Source organism: Rhinopithecus roxellana, chromosome 3 (assembly GCF_007565055.1).
Source record: "Rhinopithecus roxellana isolate Shanxi Qingling chromosome 3, ASM756505v1, whole genome shotgun sequence".
Classification (NCBI taxonomy): Eukaryota; Metazoa; Chordata; class Mammalia; order Primates; family Cercopithecidae; genus Rhinopithecus; species Rhinopithecus roxellana.
Window position 1 is genome coordinate 77,083,107 of NC_044551.1, and position 24,946 is coordinate 77,108,052.

The following is a 24,946-nucleotide window of genomic DNA, read 5'->3' on the forward strand; positions in this document are numbered from 1 at the left end:
GCTTTAATTTGCATTTCTGTGATGACCAGTGATGATGAGCTTTTTTTCATATGTTTCTTGGCCGCATAAATGTTTTCTTTTGAGAAGTGTCTGTTCATATCCTTCGCCCACTTTTTGATAGGGTTGTTTTTTTTGTTGTTGTTGTAAATTTGTTTAAGTTCCTCGTAGATGCTAGTTATTAGCCCTTTGTCAGATGGATAGATTGCAAAAATGTTCTCCCATGCTGTAAGTTGCTTGTTCACTCTGATGATAGTTTCTTTTGTTGTGAAGAAGCTCTGTAGTTTAATTAGATCCCATTTGTCAATTTTGGCTTTTGTTGCCATTGCTTTTTGTGTTTTAGTCATGAAGTCTTTGGCCATACCTATGTCCTGAATGGTATTGCCTTGGTTTTCTTCTTGGGAGTTTATGGTTTTAGGTCTTACATTTAAGTCTGTAATCCATCTTGAGTTAATTTTTATATAAGGTGTAAGGAAGGGGTCCAGTTTCAGCTTTCTGTGTATGACTACCATGTTTTCCCAACACCATTTATTAAAAATGGAATCATTTCCCCATTTCTTGTTTTTGTCAGGTTTGTCAAAGGTCAGATGGTTGCAGATGTGTGGTGTTTTTTCTGAGGCCTCTGTTCTGTTCCATTGGTCTATATATCTGTGTTGGCACCAGTACTGTTTTGGTTACTATAGCTTTGTAGTATAGTTTGAAGTCAGGTAGTGTGATGCATCCAGCTTTGTTATTTTTGCTTAGGATTGTCTTGGTTATGTGGGCTCCTTTTTGGTTCCATACGAAATTTAAAGAAGTTTTTTTCTAATTCTGTGAAGAAAGTCAACAGTAGCTTGATGGGGATAGCATTGAATCTATAAATTACTTTGGGCAGTATGGCCATTTTTACGATATTGAGTCTTCCTATCCATGAACATGGAATGTTTTTCCATTTGTTTCTGTCCTCTCTTATTTCCTTGAGCAGTGCTTTGTAGTTCTCCTTGAAGAGGTCCTTCACATCCCTTGTAAGTTGGATTCCTAGGTATCTTATTCTCTTTGTAGCAATTGTGAATGGGAGTTCCCTCATGATTTGACTCTCTATTATTGGTTTATAGAAATGCTTGTGATTTTCTCACATTGATTTTGTATCCTGAGACTTTGCTGAAGTTGCTTATCAGCTTAAGGAGATTTTGGGCTGAGACAATGGGTTTTCTAAATATACAATCATGTCATCTGCAAACAGAGACAATTTGACTTCCTCTCTTCCTATTTGAATATGCTTTATTTCTTTCTCTTGCCTGATCGCCCTGGCCAGAACTTCCAATACTATGTTGAATAGGAGTGGTGAGTGAGGGCATCCCTGTCTTGTGCCAGTTTTCAAAGAGAATGCTTCCAGTTTTTGCTCATTCAGTATAATATTGGCTGTGGGTTTGTCATAAATAGCTCTTATTATTTTGAGATACGTTCCATCAATACCTAGTTTATTGAGAGTTTTGAGCATGAAGGGGTGTTGAATTTTGTCAAAGACCTTTTCTGTATCTATTGAGATAATCGTGTGGTTTTTGTCGTTGGTTCTGTTCATGTGATGGATTACGTTTATTGATTTGTGTATGTGGAACCAGTCTTGCATCCCTGGGATGAAGCCCATTTGATCATGTTGGGTAAGCTTTTTGATATACTGCTGGATTTGGTTTACTAGCAATTTTTTAGCCCACTATTGAGACCTACTGCTCAGGGGGAAAATTATTTAAAAATATCACTGCTCATACCTGTAATCCTAGCATTTTAGGAGGCTGACTGGGAGGATCATTTGAGCCCAGGAGTCCGAGATCAGCCTGAGCAACATAATAAGACTCCTTCCCTAGAAGAAAAATTTAAAACATTAGCCAGGCATGGGGGCACATACCTGTAGTCCCAACTACTTGGCAGGATGAGACAGGAGGATGGGTTGAACTCAGGAGTTCGAGGCTGGAATAAGTTGTGATCATGTCGTACTCCAACCTGGGCAGCAGAGCAAGACCTTGTCTCGAAAATCATACATATTACTGCTTGTTAAAAATTCATCTTGTCACCAAAGAGCTCTGATGGAGATATACAAGATTAATGTTTTTATGCTGCCAACACAACCACTGTTCCACAGCCTGTGAATCAAACGGTAATTTTGACTTCCAAGTTTTATTAGTTAAGAAATACATTTTGTAAACCTATAGCTTCCGTAGACAGTGACTCCTCTAATGGCTTTGGGCAGAGCAAATTGAAAACTTTCTGGAAAGGATTCACCATTCTAGATGTCATTAAGAACACTCATGATTCATAGGAAGTCAAATTATCAGCATTAATAGGGGTTTGAAAGAAGTTGATTTAAACTTTCATGAATAATTTTGAGGGGTTCAAGACTTCAGTGGAGGAAGTAAGTGCAAATGTGACGAAAATAGCAAGAGAAATAGAACTAAAAGTGGGGCCTGAAGATATGACTGAATTGCTACAATCTCCTGATAATATGTTAACAGAAGAGAAGTTGTTGCTTATGGATGAGCAAAGAAAGCAAAGATGCAGTCTACTCCCAGTGAAGATGCTGGGAACATTGTTGAAATGACAACAAAGGATTTGGATTATCATTTAAATGTAACCAATAAAGCAGTGGCAGATTTAGAGAGGATATTCTCTAAATTTCAAATTTAGAAGTTCTTCTATTGGATAGCATGCTATCAAGCAAAATAACATGCTAATGAGAAATATTTCATGAAAGGAAGAGTCAAATGTGGCTTTATTGTCACCTTATTTTAAGAAATTGCCACAGCCACACCAACCTTCAGGACCAATCATCCTGATTAACCAGAAGTCATTAACACAGAGAAAAGACCTCCCCTGGACCCTACACTAAGTAAAAGATTAGGACTCGCAGAAGGCTCAGATAATCATTAGCATTTTTAGTACAGTATTTTTAAAGTAAGGTATACACATTTTTAAAGACATAATGCTATTTCACACATAATAGACTACAGCAGTGGTCTCCAACCTTTTTGGCACCAGGGACTAGTTTCATGTAAGAAAAATTTTTTATGGACGGGGTGGGGAGTGGTTGATGGTAGGGTGGTGACGAAACTGTTTCACCTCAGAATATAAGGCATTGGAATATCATAAGGAGCGAACAACCTAGATCCCTCGAATGCACAGTTCACAATAGGTTTATGCTCCTATGAGAATCTAATGCTGTTACTGATCTGACAGGAGGCAGAGCCCAAATGATAATCCTTGCTTGCCTGCTGCTCACCTCCTGATGTGCAGCCCAGTTCCTAACAGGCCACTGACTGATACCAGTCCGAGGCCCAGGGGTTGGGGCACCCCAGACAACAGGATAGTCTATTAGGTAAAAGTAGTGTACACATAACTTTTATATGCACTAGAAAACCAGAAAATTTGTGTGACTCATTTTATTGTGGTGATTTGAAGCCAAACCTGCAACATCTCCAAGGTCAATCTATATTTTTAACAGGACATTTTTTTCTCTGAGTGACAACTTCTAGTGGTATCTGTTGTCAGAATCTTGTGGCCCAATTTATAAGGAACGTCTCACAATGCCCTTCCCTTAAAGCCATCGCAAGGAAACAGGCCATCATGAGCCAATTGCTACACTGCAGGTATAGACCAAATCAGATCAGATGCTGACACCAAACTAAGCATTTTAGTATACAAAACTCCATCTTTGCTCTGAGAAGACCCCTAAAATCGAAAAGATTTATTCATTTTTTTATCAAAGTTTAATTTTTGACTTGATGAATATCAACCACATACAGGATTCACTGCTAGGCACTATATCCAGGTAAGCTACTCTCTTTCACCTCTTCTCATGCTATATATTCTCTATGGGCAATCTCTTCCATTTGTGTGGTTTTAGTGGTGGCCTCTTTATACCTATACCTTTACAATCTGATGGTTCAGCGCAAACCAGTCTCCTCACTGAAGACTCATAGGAACAACTGCCTATTGGCAAATTTAACATATTCAAAGCTAGATATTTTACCCCATTTCTATCCCTTTCCCTCTTTTAATGCTTCCATCTTAAATGGCATAATCATCCACCCAACCAAAATATAGAGCCATCTATTTTCTTCAGTCCTTACAGATAATGAAATACCATTCATTAAAACTTTTAATACCTCCTAAATATATAGATTTTTCTCTAGTCACTTTGCCACTGTTATAGTTCATGATACTATAATTTTTCTCCAAATAATGACAAGATTTTTTATGATGGTCTTCCTGACCCCACAATCTGTTCTCGCATAAAGGCAGATACAAAGACAAAGCTGATTATACCTATGCTTTGCTTTTAACAACCATCAACCTTCTGAAAAGTTCAGCCCTACTTGATTTGCCTTGAAAAATTCTACATTATCTGACTCCCAACTGAGATGGGGCAATATCTTTCCCACCTCAGTTTGTTCTTTCATTCATTAATCTATTCCTACATTTCTAAGATTTAGTTCCTAGACAGAACCAAATTCACTGTTACCTCCATATGCTATTTATTATGTTTCTATGTTTCTGCCTTATCTCTTAATACTGTTTATTATTATTATTATTATTATTATTATTATTTTTGAGACGGAGTCTCGCTCTGTCACCCAGGCTGGAGTGCAGTGGCCGGATCTCAGCTCACTGCAAGCTCCGCCTCCCGAGTTTACGCCATTCTCCTGCCTCAGCCTCCCCAGTAGCTGGCGCTACAGGCGCCCCCACCTCGCCCGGCTAGTTTTTTTTTTTTTTTTTTTTTTTTTTTTTTTGCATTTTTTAGTAGAGACGGGGTTTCACCGTGTTAGCCAGGATGGTCTCCATCTCCTGACCTCGTGATCCGCCCGTCTCGGCCTCCCAAAGTGCTGGGATTACAGGCTTAAGCCACCGCGCCGGGCCACTGTTTATTATTTTTCTATGTTCCTGACTTATCTCTTTAATTTGACATACCCTTGTTCATCACTCAAGACTCAGTCTAAACATCACCCTCCGTGTGATATATTTCATTCCCTCCTAGAGTACTTTGTAAACCTCTAGAGTGTCTTTTAGCTAGATGATGGACAGGAAATGATCACAAAATCCTCTTTTTGTGTGAAAATCATACCCAAATCATACTTTCAAATCACCTTAAAGATTTCTTCTAAATAACAAAAAGAACATACTTTCTTTCAATTACTGGAAGCTAACTTTCTTCTATGTGGAATGCTAAGTGCTTTGCATGCACTTTAATTAGTCCTTACAGCATGTACTTGTATCATCTCATTTTACTTCTGAAAGATCTGAGGCTACATTAGTGAAAAGTGAAACAGGAACTTAAAGGCAGGAAGTTTGACTCGTAAGGTTACACTAGGCTCACAGGTTAGCTGTGCTCACTCACAGTCTGTCTACAAAATAGCGCAAACATAGGAGAGAATAGTTGTTGTGATCGCAAAAGTTAGGAGTCACTCAGAAAAAGGAAGAGTTGTAGGAAATTGGGAGTCTGCGAAAATAACAAAGAAGACAGTGAAGATGAACCCCTCACTCACTAGATTACCAAAAGCTCAGAGTGAATGCAGCCTGAGAGAACTTCCATGGTAGCTAATCCCTGAGGTGGCCCTCACCTCTCGTTTTTACCTTCAGATATTCTAGGATAGAGGCTGGCTGTAAGAGTGCAGATACCGTTTTTGTCACAGAAATTGAGCAATTTCTCAACATGACCAGGGTGGCACAGTGGTAAGGGACATTGCTTATGTGGTAAAAATAGATCCCTAGTAGACACAAGTAAGAGCACTCACCCTCACCGTCCATCCTGACATGCACTTTCAATCAGGAAATGGCCTCCTTTGAGCTACCTCTCCTAACAACAACAAAATACAAAGGCATAAACAACACCAGAGGCCAAGCCAGAATTTACTGATGACTCCAGGCAAAACCTCTCCCAAACACCCTGACTAATTTAGGTATATATACATTATGGTCTAACACATATGACACAATCAATTCACTCTTGTGGCCTGTGCAGGCAGATTGCCCCTAGATAGGCTGCCCACTAATGACAGAGCAACAGCATAGAAACACTAACACCTCTGAATGTACTGACTACTTTTTTAACATAATGAAAATTCATGAAACATGTATGATTTGGCCATGGAGAATACACTGAACTTCCCAGACATATTCACAGTCCCAGAAATATCAACTAGTCTAGACTCATTTACAGCCCTTACTGCACCCTAATACTTAGATCGATTCCATCTGTTCTGTCCCAGCATCCCATGGGCAAGGAGTTAAGGAGGAGGCACTTAGGTCATTCAGAATTCCCAGCAGGCCATATTACACCTTCATGGTTTTACTAGATTTAACAGTAGCGGTTTTTATTGAACATTTCAGTCACTGAACCCACTACCCACCTATTAATCACAAGAAAGCTATGCCTTATGTCACAAATACTGATATCTATTTAATCATTTCTGAATGCATTCTGTGAATTTCTATAATATGTACTGTTAAACATGTCATCTATGTTGAACCTTACATAATACACTAAATGATATATAAAAATTGACTGTACCTCCGAGTATTTCATTCGGGTATTTTGAAAAGAATTTATTTATATCTTCCACATCAGAATTTTATCCCAAACAACTTTTTCAAGATTTCTATAACTGGATTCATAAAAAGCTATATCTGATGCAGATTTTTAATAGTCAACATTAAAATAGAGCATATTAGGGGTTTATTAGTAGTTATTTAGACCTGCCAAGCAGTATCTTTTATCCTGGAGACAATTAGTTATTGTTAAATTTGACATGTTAGTTCTGCATTCCTAGTGTAATGTCAGGTATACAGTAGCCAAAAGCATTTGTTAAATGATTAAATGAAGCAATGGTTCCTCTCTCTGGCAGTTTCTACTCCAGAAACTAGGAGACTTCAGGCATATGGCATCTCTTTTTGAGCCTTAAATTTCTCATCTGTTAAATGGGTATATATGAAAGCACATTAGCTTTCCAAGATATTACTACTTTATAAATTAAATTCTACTCCAGATGAGAATATGAAACAATGGAAACACAAAAACAGTACCATAGTAATAACACTAAAACATTAGAGACAAGATTGAACATTGTGGGAGGTAATATTGCAGACAAGACTGAATTTTAAGAGACATGAACTTGTTTTCAAACCCCTGCTCTGTTACTGAGTAGCTAGGGGACTTTAGGCATATGACATCTCTTTTTGAGCCTTAAATTTCTCATTTATAAAATGGGTGTATATGAAAGCACATTAGCTTTCCAAGATATTGCTACTTTATAAATTAAAATAAAAGTTGAGGGCCAGTAGAAATCACGAAAACATTTGAAGAATTGGACCATAAATTGAGATTTTAAGAATGAGTAGAATTTCAGATAAATGAAGAGAAAGGAAACGGAGACTGAGTGTAGCTGCAATAAAGAAAACAGAGTACAGAAGAAAAAAAGTGCTTACATGAAGAGAATTGTTAAGCTTTGTGATAATATGAGGAAACATTAAAGTAGCTTTGATTAAATCAGTGGCGATGGTTGTATTGTATTGTGCATGTGGATAAGTCAAAGACAACGTCTATGTTTCTAATTTGTGAAACAATATAGAGAGATATAATTCACTGAGGCAAAGGACACCAGAAGAGAATCAGTTTGAAGACTGGTAAATCAAGAACCCTGTGTATGGTAAGTTGAACTGCTGTAACTTTTTTGTGTTAATGTTTAATTATTAAAGAATCAATTGAATATTGAATGTACTGATCTGGAGCATAGAGGTTTGAATTAGAGAGGTGGTTGCTATTCAGGGGGGAGAGTCTGGAAGCAAATTCACCAAGGAAAAGATATTCTCCAAGACCAACATGATCAGAATAGGCTGGAAGCCAGAAATATTATATGAGATACACATGTAAAGCTTACAGATGGGGAGCTGAAATTTTAACTGGAACCAAGAGAGGTCTGCTGCCAAATAAATGAACTGAGAACTGTTTAACTTCATAGCAACATTTAAAGCCATAGGAGTATATACAATGTATAAGAGAGAAAGCATAGAAGGGGAACAGAAACTTGACAGAGGGCCCCATTTATGGAGCAGAGGGTGGAAGAGAAGCTGAAACAGGAAATGAAGAAAGCATGAGTCATTGGGGAGCAAAACTGTAAAATGCAACTTCAGAAGAATCAAAGGACGATAGTTTTAAGATAGGCCCAATGAACATTTAAAAAGTACTTCAGAGAAACCAAAGCAAAGAGCTTAGATGTACCCCATGAAATTAGCAATTTTATCACACTTGAAGGCAGTGATGGAGTCTATAGTCAATTTGTAAATAATGTGGGAAGTCTATAGAAATTTCTCAAAATCTTTACTGGTTGTTTTCCCAAGGATCCAAATTCTTCCTACTAAACAGTATGTCTTTATCTCTGGGATCAACATGAGAATATCAGAAAAACAATATATTCTCTTTTAACATTTGTCATAATGTATATGCATGACAATATGTTATAAGCATGTACATTAGTTATACATGTTACCAGTTATCTGAATTACATTAAAATTATAATCTCCATTTCCAGGTGGATATTTTAAGGCCAAGGAAATGTCAAATGACTTGTCTTTTGTTCTGGTAAATCAGAGAAAATGGGCCTATCACTTAATATTAACAGCACTTGGAATGCCTTCCAACTTATTTAAATTAAGGTCTTCATTTTCTGTGCATTTTTATATAATTTATTTTAAAATAACTTATAGAAAGGGAAAATTGTGATTTATTAAGAATAATCAGGACTTAATTCAGGCTGATATAACAGAATACCACAGACTGGGTGGCTTAAACAACAAATTTTTTTTTTTTTTTGAGATGGAATCTCACTCTATTACCCAGGCTGGAGTGCAGTGATGTGATCTCAGCTCACCACAACCTCCGCCTCCCAGGTTCAAGCCATTCTCCTGCCTCAGCCTCTCGAGTATCTGGGATTACAGGTGTGTGCCACCATGCCCAGCTAATTTTTGTATTTTGAGTAGAGACGGGGTTTCACTATGTTGGCCAGGCTGGTCTTGAACTCCTGACCTCTTGATCCACCCACCTCAGCCTCACAAAGTGCTGGGATTACAGGCATGAGCCACCACACCCTGCCAAACAACAAACGTTTATTTCTCACCATCCAGAGGCTGGGAGGTCCAAGATCAAGATGCTAGCAAATTCAGTGTCTAGTGAAGGCCTTCTTCCTGATTTTCAGATGACTGATTTCCTGCAGTATCCTCACACAGTGAAGACAGAGTGAGAGAGTGCTCAAAGTCTCTTCTATAAGGGCACAAGTCCCATTTATGAGGGTTCCACCCTTATGGCCCAATCTCCTTCCAAAGGCCTCATCTCCTAATTCCATCACATTGTGGGTGAGGATTTTAACATATAAATTTGGGGGTGATACAAACATTTAAGCCACAACAAACCACAAATAAATAAATGCTTCCAAACCTATTAAGAGCGTTCTTCTCCCTTTAAATTAATGTCGACATTAGAATTCATTAGAGGAGACCACATTTTTTTTGTATTCTGCTGTTATGTAACTCAACAATACACACTTCTTCAATTGGCCTCTCGTACAAGCCTTATGTTTCACAAACAATGGTTTGTGAAGGAAGTGTATATAATATATATATAACTAATATAACTATAGCAAAGAAACATTGTGATTTGTTAAAAATAATCATGTCTTAGTTCGGGCTGCCATTACAGAATACCATAGACTAGGTGGCTTAAAATATAAATAATACATATTTTTAAATAAATGCATCAGAGACATTTAAAAATATTTTAAGCTTTAGGGTAGAGTCGTGGTAGGGAACAGTTTGTACTTCTTTAAGAAATCTATGCCACTGCATCTTCAAAAAAAAAAAAAAAAGGAACTAAGTTACGTATGTTAAAGGAAATGTGTCACATTAGTAGACCTAATTTCCTTTTTCTTGGTGCTTATTATCGGAATGGATTATTGCTTAATGAAAATTTAAAAAAAAAAGGGACCTCCTTCCACCCTGGGAATTTTTACAACATTTTGAAGAACAAAGCTTAGTTTAAAAAGAATTTTCTTTGAATTTAAAAGCTGTTGTAAACATTAAGCATGTGCATTTTTATATGCATTTGTAGGCCAATATCGCACTTTCAGGCTTTAGCACCCTCTGGCCTCTACCCACAATGTCACTCTGCATGCCTCAGAAAACAAAAAGAAGTAATGCCACTGGATAAATAACTTGAAATGGGAGACCCTGTTCATTGCTATGAGAAGCCAACAATTTGTTTGACTCCTTGTTTTAGCAATAACATTTCTCTTGTCACCAAGCATCAGTAACATGTAAGGTCTATCAATAAAATATAATATGATGTTTGCTGCAAAAATAGAACAATTTTTATATCACATTTTTGGATCATCTTCATTTTATCATTCTCTTAAACCTCCTACTCACTTTCCTTCTTTGAAATTCAGTAATTTTATTTTTTATTATCCATTTTGGATATTGATTTTTTTAGATCTTCTTTTCTTCTGTAATCAGTTGCCATTTTGACCCTTCATCCCACTGCCACATAAACTTTCTAAAATTTGATGAGCTGCGCCCTATGTACCATCCTCAGAAAGTTTCCTTCATTATGCCCAGTATCTAAGAAAGAAAGTAGATTATAATATTTAAAAACATGTTTTTCAGATGTTCCACCTTTTTGTGGTAAAATGGTTTAATAATGATTTTTAACATTTTCTTGCAAAGATAAAGGACAGTCATTAATCACAATGGTACAAATTGCTTATAATCAAGAACAGAATTTACAGCATCTAGAGTAGAACTTGAGGAATCTCTGTTCCCACTTAGACTCTATCCTCTCATCTACCCTGTCCCCAGAAGGCCCAGCTAATATTGCCTGACCAGTAAACTATGAAAACAAAAGTGAATGACTCAATATATCTCATTAAGATTCCACTCAAACGCCTGGGCACGGTGACTCACGCCTGTAATCCCAGCACTTTGGAAGGCCGAGGTAGGCAGATCATGAGGTCAGGAGATCGAAACCATTCTGACTAACATGGTGAAACCCCCTCTTTACTAAAAATACAAAACATTAGCCAGGTTGGTGGCAGGCGCTTGTAGTCCCAGCTACTCGGGAGGCTGAGGTGTGAACCCAGGAGGCGGAGCTTGCAGTGAGCCGAGATGGCACCACTGCACTCCAGCCTAGGCGACAGAGTGAGACTCTGTCTCAAAAAAAAAGAAAAAAAAAAAAGATTCCACTCAAAGGTAATTTCTACCTTGGGCCGATGTAGTTCAAGGCTGGGCTGATGATCTTATGCTAATTTCCAGTTTTCTCTCCATCTATGTGTACTTTATACCCTTTAAAATGAATGAGACATAAAGTGTAGGGGAAATAAAAAGAAATTATTTTTCACACAGATGGCAATACATATAAATGTACCATCACCCCCCAAGACATGGTCCTAGCATAAATGGATCCCAGAGGGGTCTGGACACTTTTGTAAATGATGAAGCCATAAATAGTAGTGAATAGAGCATGCAAGTGAGTATTGTGCCATATCTTCAAGTTTGACTTCAGTCAAGCAAATACAACCTCCATGCTATGAGCCCCAGAATTCCTTTTGGAAGCAGAATTCCGGGCAAGATTACAGGTAAAAATGACTCTCCATTGGCTAACCAGCCTCACTGTAGTGCCTTGGTTAAAATAGGCTTGCCAAATCACTTCAGGAGAGTTGTTTAATTCCATCCTGATCAAATTTTACAGGTCTACGATTCAAATTATTCCACGTTGTGGGTTGCGAGACTTCATCAAGAATGAATTTGTTCTGCTTGGAGTCCTTAGTGTTTGAGAAAGACCTCTGTGATTAGACAAATCAAAACCTTTCAGCGGCGGCAGCAGCCACATTCAGACTGAATTTCTGCAGCTGACTTATCTAACAAAACATTATCCTCTCTTTAATCAAGGGCCTAAACACATGATTTTGTTACCCACTTTCAGTAAATAATTGAACTGCGAGCAATCTGGAAGAGCTATGAAGAGACACGCCCTATCCCCATCCCTAGGTGGGGGTATCTCTTCAATGCCACTCCACATAAATCCTCTCAAATCCTCTAAGTCCTCTCAACCCAGCTACTCATTCAGGGTGACAGAAGTGAGGCCTTTAGAATTCTTCTGCCAAGGGAGCAGCTGAACGCAGGCAATTCAAATATGTGTGAAAAATCTTAACAGGAGCACATCAGGGAAGTCTCTGCCTGACCAAACAAAGGCATTTCTCCCACATTTACCAGCCAGAATCTTCTTTAGGTTAATTGTTCTGCATATTGCAGGTAGCTTATTTCCTGGGGCTTCCAGGAGCCACAGCTTCTTTCCACTATATGCAGAATCTGGGGAGCTAGGAAGACACTGGGTACATTTCCCTAGGCCTTGAAGGATATTCTAAATAGCCATCTTGTTTTTGCCTCAGACTTTCTTTTTTAAAGAAAACTCAATGACTGGCATCTCTCCTAGCTTAAGCATGCACACAAGTATAAAATTCTGATTTCTTGTTTCATGCATGGTTAGTTGTTTATTGTTATCATTTGCTGGTTGGCTAAGCTCATTGATGACTTTAGAAGGCAAGTAAGTACCTCCAGTTTACAGTTGAGTACCTTGGCTGATGTGGAGCTATACTGGATGGGAGCTTATTTGGATGTCTGGTGTTTGTTCACGGTTATATGATGCTCTTACTTCTGCTTCAAAAACGGCAATCAATCAAGACATCTGACAAGTACTCTAGGATTGCTTTAGAACATCCGGCTGCCCAGCATTACCTGCAACCCTTCCACAGCCCCTAAGAGAGTAATGTTTCACTAATATTGCAGAAAATGCATCTGGACGATAATCCTGTGGCAACTCATAACTGATATTTTTCTTCCTAAACATGCATACTCTCTGCTCTATTCTTTTTGTGACAAACAGCAATTAGTTGACTTGATGTTAAAGACAAAGTCTATGACATTTAGATAAAATAAAAATGAGAATACTTAATGAGTGTTGTATTGTTATTTAATCTTTAAAATAACATGAACTATGAGTACAGTTATCTTCATTATTGAAGAAGTAAAGCACAAAGAGGTTAAAATACTGTTAAAAAGAACACTGTATTATTAGCAGAAGTGTTTTATCCTATTATTTCTACCTTAATTTTCCAAACCAAGCAGCATATTCATCACTGTTGTAGGATGAGATTTTAGTAAAGTAAAGAAATAGCCAATCTCTGGCTTTTGCATGCCCCAAGCCTAAATTTATTAATACAATGTTTGAGGCAAATATTACAATAGAAATAGTGACTTTTAGGGAAAGAAAAAATATAAAAAGTTAAAAGAAGGGAAATACCTTCCCATCTGTCACCTTCTAACTCCAAACCCTGGCTAAAAGAAAATTCTCCCACTTTAGATATTTGTGCTTATGTGATGAGTAAGAAATAAAGCTAAAGGGGAAAAAAGATGAAAGTGGTCCTGAGTTGAGACTGTTGCTTCCTTAGAAAAACCAAAGTGATAATTAATAGACCTGTGTTGTGCTCGGGACTACAAATAGCCTAGGAGAGAGTTTCACATCAGAGGTGACAAGCAGAGATGACTCAAATTCATTTAAATGTGAGTAACAAGATGAATGATTTTGCATGAAGATGTATGTTAGGTGTCCCTTATGTATTTGTGGAACTAGTAATGAAGTTTTGGAAGAAAGTTAAGTTTTAATTTAGAAATACTGAGTTTGTGTGATAGCAACTCCTCCAGGATAAGATACCGAAGAAGGAAGTTGAAATGTAGTACTAGGAATTAGGAGAGAGAGCCAGACTAGGGACATTATTTTAAGAGTTAAGCATAAAGAGTATGGTAAAAGTCATGAAAAATGATAACTGAAAAGGCACTTAATATAAGCAGCAGTCATGTTCCAGTTACTTTTGTATTCCCAATTTCTTTAACAATACCTGGCACTTCACTGATTGGACTCATTGGACAAATGTGTGAAAAGAGTGGCTGGAGAGAGAGGAAGGAAGTCAGAAACATTGGAGAAGAACTAGAAGCATAACCTGTCAAGAAATGAAAACCTCTCAAAGGTGTCAAAATCTCACTGAATTTCAGGATAATCTTCAAATTAAAGGATATAGATTATTTTAGAGGATTCCAACCTGGCTACATTTTCACATGACTTGGGGAACTTAAAAACAAACACACAAGCAAATCAAATCAAATGAAATAAAGAATATCTGGTCAGGTCACTTAAATCTGCACCTCATGCAACTGATTACAGATATCAGTATTTTTAAAATATTGCTCCTCGGTTGTTTCTAATGTTCAGCCAGTAAAGAACCACTGGATTCAATGAGTTTTATGACCTCTTAAATCATGGAAATTTTAACTTTTAGAAAATTTTTAAGTACTTGCTACATGTCAAAATATTTTTTGACTTTTCCAAAAAACACAAAAAACATTGACCTTGACTTTTCCAAGCCTTCTCTGTCTACATTGTCTTTAATCTCATCATTATCCTTGTGTTATCCAAAGTCATTTTTAACCATTGTTACTTCATCTCTTACATCCCATCAGTCATGAGATCTCACTGCTATGTTCCCTTCCTTTATATTTTCATTGTGACAGCCGTGGCTCCACACTACATGTCCTCTTTGTCAGGCCTCTGAGCCCAAGCCAAGCCATCGCATCCCCTGTGACTTGCACGTATACGCCCAGATGGCCTGAAGTAACTGAAGAATCACAAAAGAAGTACAAATGCCCTGCCTCGCCTTAACTGATGACATTCCACCACGAAAGAAGTGAAAATGGCCGGTCCTTGCCTTAAGCGATGATATTATCTTGTGAAATTCCTTTTCCTGGCTCATCTTGGCTCAAAAAGCCCCCCCACTGAGCACCTTGTGACTCCCACTCCTGCCCGCCAGAGAACAACCCCCCCTTTGACTGTAATTTTCCTTTACCTACCCAAATCCTATAAAAGGGCCCCACACTAAACTCCCTTTGCTGACTCTCTTTTCGGACTCAGCCCACCTGGACCCAGGTGAAATAAATAGCCATGTTGCTCACACAAAGCCTGTTTGGTGGTCTCTTCACAGGGACGCGCATGACACTCTTGCTGTAATGTTAATAATTTGTGAAATGATCCCTTTAATTTGAAGTGTTGGCTGCTGCAATCTATCCCTTTCTTTGCCATCAAATTTACCTTCCCCAAAACAGGTCAGATTGTGCCACTCCCTGCTTGGAAACCCTTCATGGATTCCTACTACTTAGAGAATAGACTCAAAACTCTGTAGTGTCCTTCATGAATTAACTTCCACCACCCATTCCAGTCTCAATTCTTGCTTCATTCTGCCCCACTCCCAGTGTTCTCGCCTCTGGAATACCTGCTCCTCAAGCCTCACTATACACATTAACTCCTCATGTCTCAAAGCTCCCTTCCTTCCTTTCCTTACCACAACGTGAACTTTTCAAAACAACTTGCTCAAAAACTACTTTCAGGAACCTTTTTCCTTCTCTGGCCAGAATTAATTTCTCCTTTTGCTCTACTCTCCTGTCACGTTGTATCTATATTACAGCACTTAATACATTATGTCTTACTTTATAGTTAATTGCTTTAAACTTCTTTCTCCCACACTAGATCGTGATCCCTTGGAGGCTAGCTGTCAAGTTTTACTATCTTCCTATCTCACATTTCATCTAGTACTGTGCTTTGTAGAAAGTAGTTACTTAACACGGACTTATTTCTTTGACTTGAACTGAATTGACTAGCTTAATACTAAAGTTTTTTTTTTACATAAAACTTTAAAATAAATAAATATGTCCTAGGAACCTAGTAAAATACTTTTCCATGCTAAAGGTATATTGACATTTAATACAACTGATGTGATTCAGTTTCCATTTTAAGCATATGTTATTGTTTTTCAGTTATGAGAATGTCTAATAAACAAGTCAATAAGTTTTAGTTTTTGTTTTTCATTTGACCCTATTTATCTGTCAAACAAGTAGCAATTAAAAAAAAATCCTGAGGGAAAGGATAGTGTATCTAACAAAATTGCCTTTGTTCTTTCGGGATTTAAGGTAAATTGTGTTTGTAAAATCAGTTTGGATTTAGCTTATCTTCTTGTGAGAGCTAATGGATTTCTCTTTCTATTTAATAATTATGGTAAAGACTATTTCTGAATAACCATGGGCTTAAAAAATCGAAAATTACAGCTTTTAAAGTTTTGCTCCTCACCCTTTTAATAATACGAAAGTCAAAATTGCTCTCATTGTGTTGCCTAGGTTGTATCATGCATTAAGAAAACATTCTACCAGAATAAATACTAAATGACTTTCCTAGCCACATGCCTTCTGCTTAACTAATGATCCATTCTGAGGAGCCCTAGTCAGTTATTGCTTCCCTAGGCATATAGGTGACATAATGCATGGATAGAAGCTATAGTTATAGCATTCATTTTTTTTTTATTTTTTCCAATGATTTACAGGAAATCACTTTTCTAACGTGTCTGAAAAAATTATTAATGACACAACTACTACCTGGGTTATTGAAAGTTTTAAAAATTGTCATCAGCTGAAACTGAGTCTGTTGACCAATAAAGTTATTGCTAAAACATAATGAGTAAAGGTTCAAGAGGCCATCTTCTCAATAAATAACTGGTTATGTTTTCAAGAAATTAAAGTTCTTATGTCTTTCTCTATTTGGTTCAGATGGTTGCCATTTGTCCATTGCAGGCAAATGAGTAGCCAGACACTTCAGAGATTCTAGTTTTTTCATTAACTTGCTGTGAGTCCTTAGAAAAGCCAGCAATATCTATGTATTCTCTTTATCTGGGCAAGGGAAGGAAGCGAGCAGTTCTCTCCTCTATAAGATTGTTCTCTACGACAGCTGCATCTTATTATTCTTCTCATTCCCGTTACAGGAGAGTATTACTACCAAACCATCTTTGCCTTAGTACTGCATCTTTGCCTCAGTACTGCATCTTGGCTAAACACACCTAATTTAACTGTATTTAATTTTAAAACATCTATAGGAATAAAAATGTGTGGGCTGGGCGTGGTGGCTCAAGCCTGTAATCCCAGCACTTTGGGAGGCCGAGGCAGGTGGATCACCTGAGGTCAGGAGTTTGAGACCAGCCTGGCCAACATGGTGAAACCCCGTCCCTACTAAAAATACAAAAATTAGCCGAGCGTGATGGCAGGCGCCTGTAATCCCAGCTACTCAGGAGGCTAAGGCAGGAGAATCGCTTGAACCCAGGAGGCGGAGGTTGTGGTGAGCCAAGACCATGCCATTGTACTCCAGTCTGGGGACCAGAGTGAGACTCCATCCCCCCAAAAAAAAAAGAAAAAAAATGGTTGAAATTTTAACAGTAGGGAATATAAAACTAATTTCCACCATCTTAGGGCCACTACTTTTCAATGGCAATGCGAAGTCATTTAGGCATTTTAATCAGAAATGTGAAGTTAAGAATAAATTACAGAGGTCCAAGGCAAAAGAAGCTGAGCCAAGTTTAGGTTGTGCTGCAATCTACCTGATACAGATAGTGACAATGGTTTGGATGACAGAATTGGTAGCAGGAACTGTAAGGCATAATGAATTTGAGAAAGAAAGTAGAGGTGGATTCAACGGGGATTTGAAATTGATTTAACAGAGTAAAGAGAGAAGAAAATGTTGAGGAATCAAGAAGAGTATCATAGTAGCTGACTTCAGGACTGTAAACATGTCAAAGAAAACAAGAGGGAAAAACCGGTTTGGAGCAAGAAACAATGATTTAAATTTTTAAATTTTTGGATGTTAGGTTTCTAACAGTCATTCACATGGGAATAGTAGGTAGCTATACACACACACACACACACACACACACACACGTAGAACTAGAACTCAACAGAAGAATCTGTGTTGAAGACAAATTAGGAAATCAATACCCTTGATGTTACATGAAGCCGTGGGAAATAGTAAATGATCTAAAATAGAAAGAATCTCATTGAAAGAGGAAAGATTACCTGTGCTATAATCACAATGATCACCGTTATATAAGTGTAAAAACAGAAGATTCACTAAAGGTTATTGAGCAACGGAAGGCAGGCAAAAATTTTAAGAGAAGGGAATGTTTTTGAAAGCACAGAATGTTCAACAGCATCATAAGCTACTGGGAGATGAAGTAAATATGGACCTGAAAACAGGCACTACATTCAGAAGCAACAAGACTGTAACCATGGTAATAACAGTGTCAGTGTGGACCAGAGTAGTGGAGATACAAGCAAATTGAGGAGGGTTCATGGAACACAACAAAATGGAAACAGCAAAGGTCCTAGCCATTTTCTGGAATTTGACTGTAAGTGGAAAGAGGAAAGATGACTGGAGAGAAGACATGGAACATAGACTGTTGTCTTTGATTAAAGAGGCTAAGGCATATTCACCTGGAAGGAGGCAGTAGAGATGGTGAAGCTGAAAAACAGGAAAGGGATAATAAGATTCTTGTGGCAATGTTCCCCAGTTCAAATTTTAAATCTGGGTAATGCTACATAATCTATTTCCCTTTGGAACGTACGTAATACATAATACATAATGGCATTTTAATAAAACAAACTTCAGTGAATTTAGCAATAAATCTGTCTGATTTTGTGTATCCCAGGTTTTCTCAAACTAATTTCATCAAAGAACATCTTTTTCTTATGCAATACTTGTTAATTACCTAAAGAAATAGAATTCCTGTTTTGGAACTTTGTGGTAAGAAAGGATTCCTAGCTTAGGGAGAGACAGTAATGGGATTCTGTGCTCAGATAGGAGGATTCATTTTGAAGGTAGGAGAAGTAGTCCCAGTGTGACAGCATAAAAGAAAAAAGAGTTTGGATGCTACCTGCTTTATAAGCTTGATGGCGGTAGTTGATAAATTCTATTTATCTCTAAAAATTAAAATTATGTCTTAGCAAAGCATACACTGAAGTAAGCTCACAAATACATAAACTAAGCTACACACATACAGACCAACACACATTCACATAAACACAAATCATACATAAACTCACAAACGCTAGCACTTAACATATATAAATTCACATACATGGAGACACTACATAATATTCAGATGGAAAAAGATTACAGTTTATAAAAAGATTATTGAAACAATCTCTGAAGAGAATGTCAGAGAAAGCTGAGTGGAATTTCTCAGCATTGTTGAGTCCCAAGTAATGTAGAGATCATAATTTACATTGACACTCATCAGCTTGCTCGTGCAACTTCTGCAGTAGCTTTGAATAGCTTCTTTTGTGGAAAAAGATAATTCATAATTAGGACCAATTCAGAATCAAGGTTTTCCAGGCTGTGTAAAGGAGAAAAATAAGGTGAAGGAATGGAGCATACTGGTAAAAGAAAAGTTGAAGTATTGCACAATAAATTTAACAGTGTAAACATAATGCTAATCATAATTATGATATACAAGATCCTCAGAAGATCTGGAACCATAACTCAGATAATCTGGTTTCAGGTTGTGCTCTAGAGAAGACTGGCCAGACCAAATAGTGAGATAAATTGTCTGCGTGTCTTGATGGGGTCAAAGATCAGCTACAGTAAGAGACACTGAAAAAGAAAGACAGAAAAAAAAAGGAATTTGTATTAGGTAATGCAGTATTTGAGATTATGAATTTAGAGATGAAGTTGTGGTGACCAGATCTAGACTCGGGCCCTAGCAAATGGATAGTGGGAGTACAGAGGAGATTAATGTCACTGGAGAGGAGATTAAGAGATTTTAAAGCTAGAATATTGAGTAGGTCATCTACATACCCACTGGATTTACTTACTATAAAGTTAGAGAGAGAGAAAGAGCAAAGAAGATGGTGAAATCTACAGATTTCAAGGAACTGCAGGTAGTTGGATGGCAAGGCAAGGTAGAGAATATGTAGCTAGAAGAGTGGAATAGCATGTCATGCAGAAGCTGAGAATTGTTTTATATGAAAATAGTTTTTTTTTGTAAAATAATACATGATTATCATTACAAATTCAAACAATGAAGAAAATTACAGAGAAAAATAAATTAAAATCTAATCACATGAAATTACTATTATTAGTATGCTTACATAATCTCTTCTAGCATGTCTATAGTCACAGAAGCAAGGTTTTTTCATGAGAATGAAGGAGTTCTCATCAGGACGTGGAAAATGAGGAGAACGTCAAAGCCACATTCCAACACTGAGAAAAATGGGTTGTGGAAAAATGTATGTCTGCCTGAAAGGGAAAAGAGTGGCTTAAGGAGATAGCCATTGCCAGATAAAGGAAATAAAGATAATGTTCTTTTATTAGAGAGTGATTGTGATGTGATGTTTGTTAATCATAGAATGCAGATTTCAGAAGTCATAGAAGACTGTTTGGAAGCAGGAAAGCTGGTCAAGGATGGGTCATGCTAAAGGGAGTGCACAACTTCATGGGCAAAAATGTGACCAAAGAAAGATGATACAGGGATTCCATCTCAATGGCAACCGAAGAACATGCGGCATGGCAGATGAGGCTGATGCACAGCTAGCAGTGCATTTATTCCAATGATCTCTTCAGAATCTGGTGGACACACAGTCCCCTCAGGATTCAGTGGCAGAGGTGGCACTCATTTATTGTCTCATTCACTCAAAAATAGGCTAAAACACCTAGTATGGCCAGGAACTGAATTCATCTCTAGTGCATACACTGATAAATATGAGAGACATAGTCCCTGCCCTCAGATTGAACAGAATGGCAAAATAGTATGTGTTTATAAATGATAATTGAATGTCTGAAAGTAGACAGTGTACAAAGAAATATGTTCCCCAGTAGAGGAATATGAGAAAAATTTCCAGTGAAGCAAGAACTGACCCAGGAAAGGAGCAATACACTTCAATCATAGTTTTCAGATAAAATAGTGAAAAAGTTCAACATCTCCTAACTAGTTAACAGTTACCTGGACTCTTCAGTTACACAAATAAATTTTAACATATTTGAACTTTAGGGAATTAGCATAACTACCAGGAGTGCCCATGTCTTAAAAATATTAAGAAAAGGAAGATACCAAGTTTTATATATATATAAAATATATATTATACTTGAATCTTCTATATGTAATTATTAAATATTATTTAATAGACAAGATTCCTTTAGTGTAATACTTTAATGTAATAAGACACCACATAGTTTCATGCATATGTACAAAAAAGGAGTCACTAGCTTTTTGAGTCATGATTTAATTCACAAAGACACAAAGCATGACTTTGCATAACTACAGCAAACCAGATCTGACATCAATAGCAATATCATCATATGTATACCCAGAGGAGTTGCTAATATGTTCAATATATTTATAAATCTCTAAAGATCATCCACAGCAAATTTCTCCTATCAGATACTGTTTCATTTCTGAATCTTTTCTTTCAAAGATAAAAATTATAATATTCTTTCAAAAGGAAGATTCAGTGATTCTGTATATGTATAGATTCCTCAGCAATTTCAAACAGATTTTAAATATTATTTGGCCTGAAGAAATATCTTGTACTGTTAGCACCATGATTCATAACATAAGCTAAATCCATAGGTAATATTATTAATTTTTCTTTTTCTTTTTAGGAGCTGATGAACTGTGGCTGAAACAGTTATTCGTAAACTAAGGAAATGTGATATGCTTGCCAGTGAGGAGAATAAAAAGCTTTTCAGTTTATTCCAAGGCAGCTCTATTACAGGCAGTTATGCTCCAAGCTTTAGTAACATTTTTCAGAGAGCAGGCACCACAGGGAGACAGAGGAGTGACAGATGGGTAGTGGCAGTGACATTTTAGCACCACAGAGTGAGGGCAATTGTTCACCTTTGAAGGCACTTGCTCCTGTGGCATTGGTTTGAATGTGGTACCCATGAGAGAACATCACCTGGCTCACCTGAGGCTGTGTAAATTGGAAACATACTGTCTAGCAGATGAGCAATAAGGATATGAACAAAACGGTAGAGATGTTTTAAAAATCTAATTTCTGATTACCACTGGCTTGGAAGCTTATTTGTCAATAATTTGATTAGGAACAGCAGGAAATTTCTCTTTGTATGAAGATGGTCTGGACTAACCTACCAAAATAAGTGGCTGTTTTTCCCCTACAGGTTGTTACTTAGCCCAAGAATAAGTCACAGAAGAGAAAATTCTGGGAATAATTCCAGCCAAGGAGAAGAAAAGAATCCCACCTAAAATGCCCTTTCTGCCGGGCGCGGTGGCTCACGCCTGTAATCCCAGCACTTTGGGAGGCTGAGGCGGGCAGATAAGGAGGTCAGGAGATCAAGACCATCCTGGCTAACACGGTGAAACCCCGTCTCTACTAAAAATACAAAAAATTAGCCTGACCCAGTGGCGGGCTCCTGTAGTCCCAGCTACTCGGGAGGCTGAGGCAGGAGAATGGGGTGAACCCAGAGGCGGAGCTTGCAGTGAGCCCAGATAGCACCACTGCACTCCAGCCTGGGCGACAGAGGGAGACTTCGCCTCAAAAAAAAACAAAAAACAAAAAACAACAAAAAACGCCCTTTTGGTCTTTCTCCTTAAGTATCTAATTATTTGAATAATTATTATATACTTTCATTTTTAATTGTTTTTCCTGACATTCATACAGTTAGGATACCAGCAGCTCTTCTGAATATTTTCTGACTCATTGTACAGAAAATCATGACATAAAATGACTTAATATAAGATGGATGTAAATGAATGATTTAGAACTTAGTTAAAAGTACTAAAATCATTTATGAAGCTTTTCCATGTGTGAGAACTTTCTGGTTACGGAAAAATCCCCTTTCCCAGGTATTCTGTTGATGATTAGCTTTCCTTAAGCATTCAATAGGGAAAAAATTCACTTAACATTCAAATTAATTAAAATTTTGAAAGCTGGCTAATTTGTAGAGTACATACTCATTGTTTGCAGAGCAAAAGCTGCAAATTCTACTTTGCTGAAATGGTTTTGTTTGTATTGTGCATCTTCATGTTTCATTGACCCCATTTTTCATGTCAGCATCACACTTCATTTCTTGCTCATGTGTGCCCACCATCTCAATGGTCGGAGTGAATGGAATGCAGGACTATGGGCCAAGACTTGAACATGACTTCATCGTCTGCTTGCCCAGTTCTTCTAAAGCAGAGAGGTAACCAGAGAGCCATCAATAACCTAGACAGCCGTTACCTCTCTTAAGAAAGTCTATACTGTATTAGGTGAATCAGAAGCAAATTTCCCTCCCACCTCAACTAAGATAGAAAGCCCCTAAGGGAAAAATTCTAAACATACATGCATGTGACCACCCCCCGGGCTTACACAAACAACTTATCTAGAAAACCCCCAGCCGTTTGAGGTTGCGAAAAAGGCGGGAACCAGCCAGAAACCGCCGAATGTTCAACTTTAAATGTTAACCAATAATAAGCTTGTAACTACTGTTTCTCTGTGACTTGTTTGTACCTCGCTATAAAAGAAACCCTAAAACAGCAGCCGGGGCCTCTCTCTTTACCTGCCATTGTATAAAGCGGAGAGGTCCGGGTTCGAACTTGTAATAAAGCGACCCCGGCTATTTGGCTTTGACTCTGGACTCTGGTGGTCACTTACTGGGGTCTCGCGACTTCGGGCACAACACAACTATACATTGTTCTTGGATTCTACTAGCTGTGACATTTTTCCTTAAGAATCCTCATGGTTGGCTAGTTACAGAACATTAAAATCATAAAATTCTGGAGTTTTTAATATTTTTTAAAAACCCTGAAATTCATGTTTAAGATGTTGCCCCCAGAAGCTCATGTTAGTTACATCCTAAATGTTTTCTACTCTTAGGAAATGATATTATTTTACCTCTTAGACATCTTTGGAAAAAAACTAATAAAATACTCAGACATAAATTGGGGAGAAATGTGGTGAAAACAAATTCTTCCTTTTGTAAATAAGTATGAGTCATTTTCAGGCAAGTGTTTTGTCTCTGTACACATCAGACTTACTACCTAAATAATAATTGTTGCTGCTAGGGTTTGAATGTTGTCCTCTCCAAACCTCATGTTGAAATTTGATCCCCACTATTGAAGGAGGAACCTAATAGGAAGCGTTTGGGTCATAGAAGTGTATCTCTCATGAAGAGACTGATGCTCTCCCTCTGGGTGATGATTGCCTTCTTACACTATTAGTTCCCACTAGAGCTGGTTGTTAAAAAGAACCTGGCATCTCCTCTCCCTCTCTCTTGCTTCCCTTCTCACCATGTGATCTGTGCATACATTAGCTTCCCTTCACCTTCCATGTGAGTGGAAGCAGCCTGAGGCCCTCATCAGAAGCAGATGCTGGTGCTGTGTTTCTTGTACAGCCTGCAGAGCCATGAGCCAAATAAACCACTTTTCTTTATCAACTACCCAGCCTCAGGTATTTCTTTATAGCGACACAGAACAGACTGAGACAGATGCTAACATATATTAAACATCCATTGTGCATCAGGCACAGTGGAATGTGCTTATATGGAATACATCACGAAGTCCTTCTACTCTGCCAATGAGCCAGGCACTATCACACGTAAGAAAAAGGAGACGTAGAGAACTTAAGTGATTTTTCCAACATCACACAGCTACTAAGTGGCAGACAACAGGACTCAAGACCACAGAAGATTGATGCCAGACTTCACTCAGCCAGTAACTCTTTTCAGTGTCTTTCTCCACTAAGACACTTCTACTGGTACAACTCTCACTAGAAAACAAAAACTAATGAAATATATAGAAAGACAGAAAGAGCAGGAGAAGGATAAATTATTTTCAGGTTTAAATCCAACCTCAAAGTGCCATCCTGCATCCAGCATACCTAGTAATTCTTCTTTTTCTTTTTTTCTTTTTTAATATAATAAATTTTGTGTTGAAACAGGACTAACTATCTACCTGAAATAATTAATTGCATATGCTGTTTAAACTGCAGAAAATATATTAAGAAGGAAAATTCA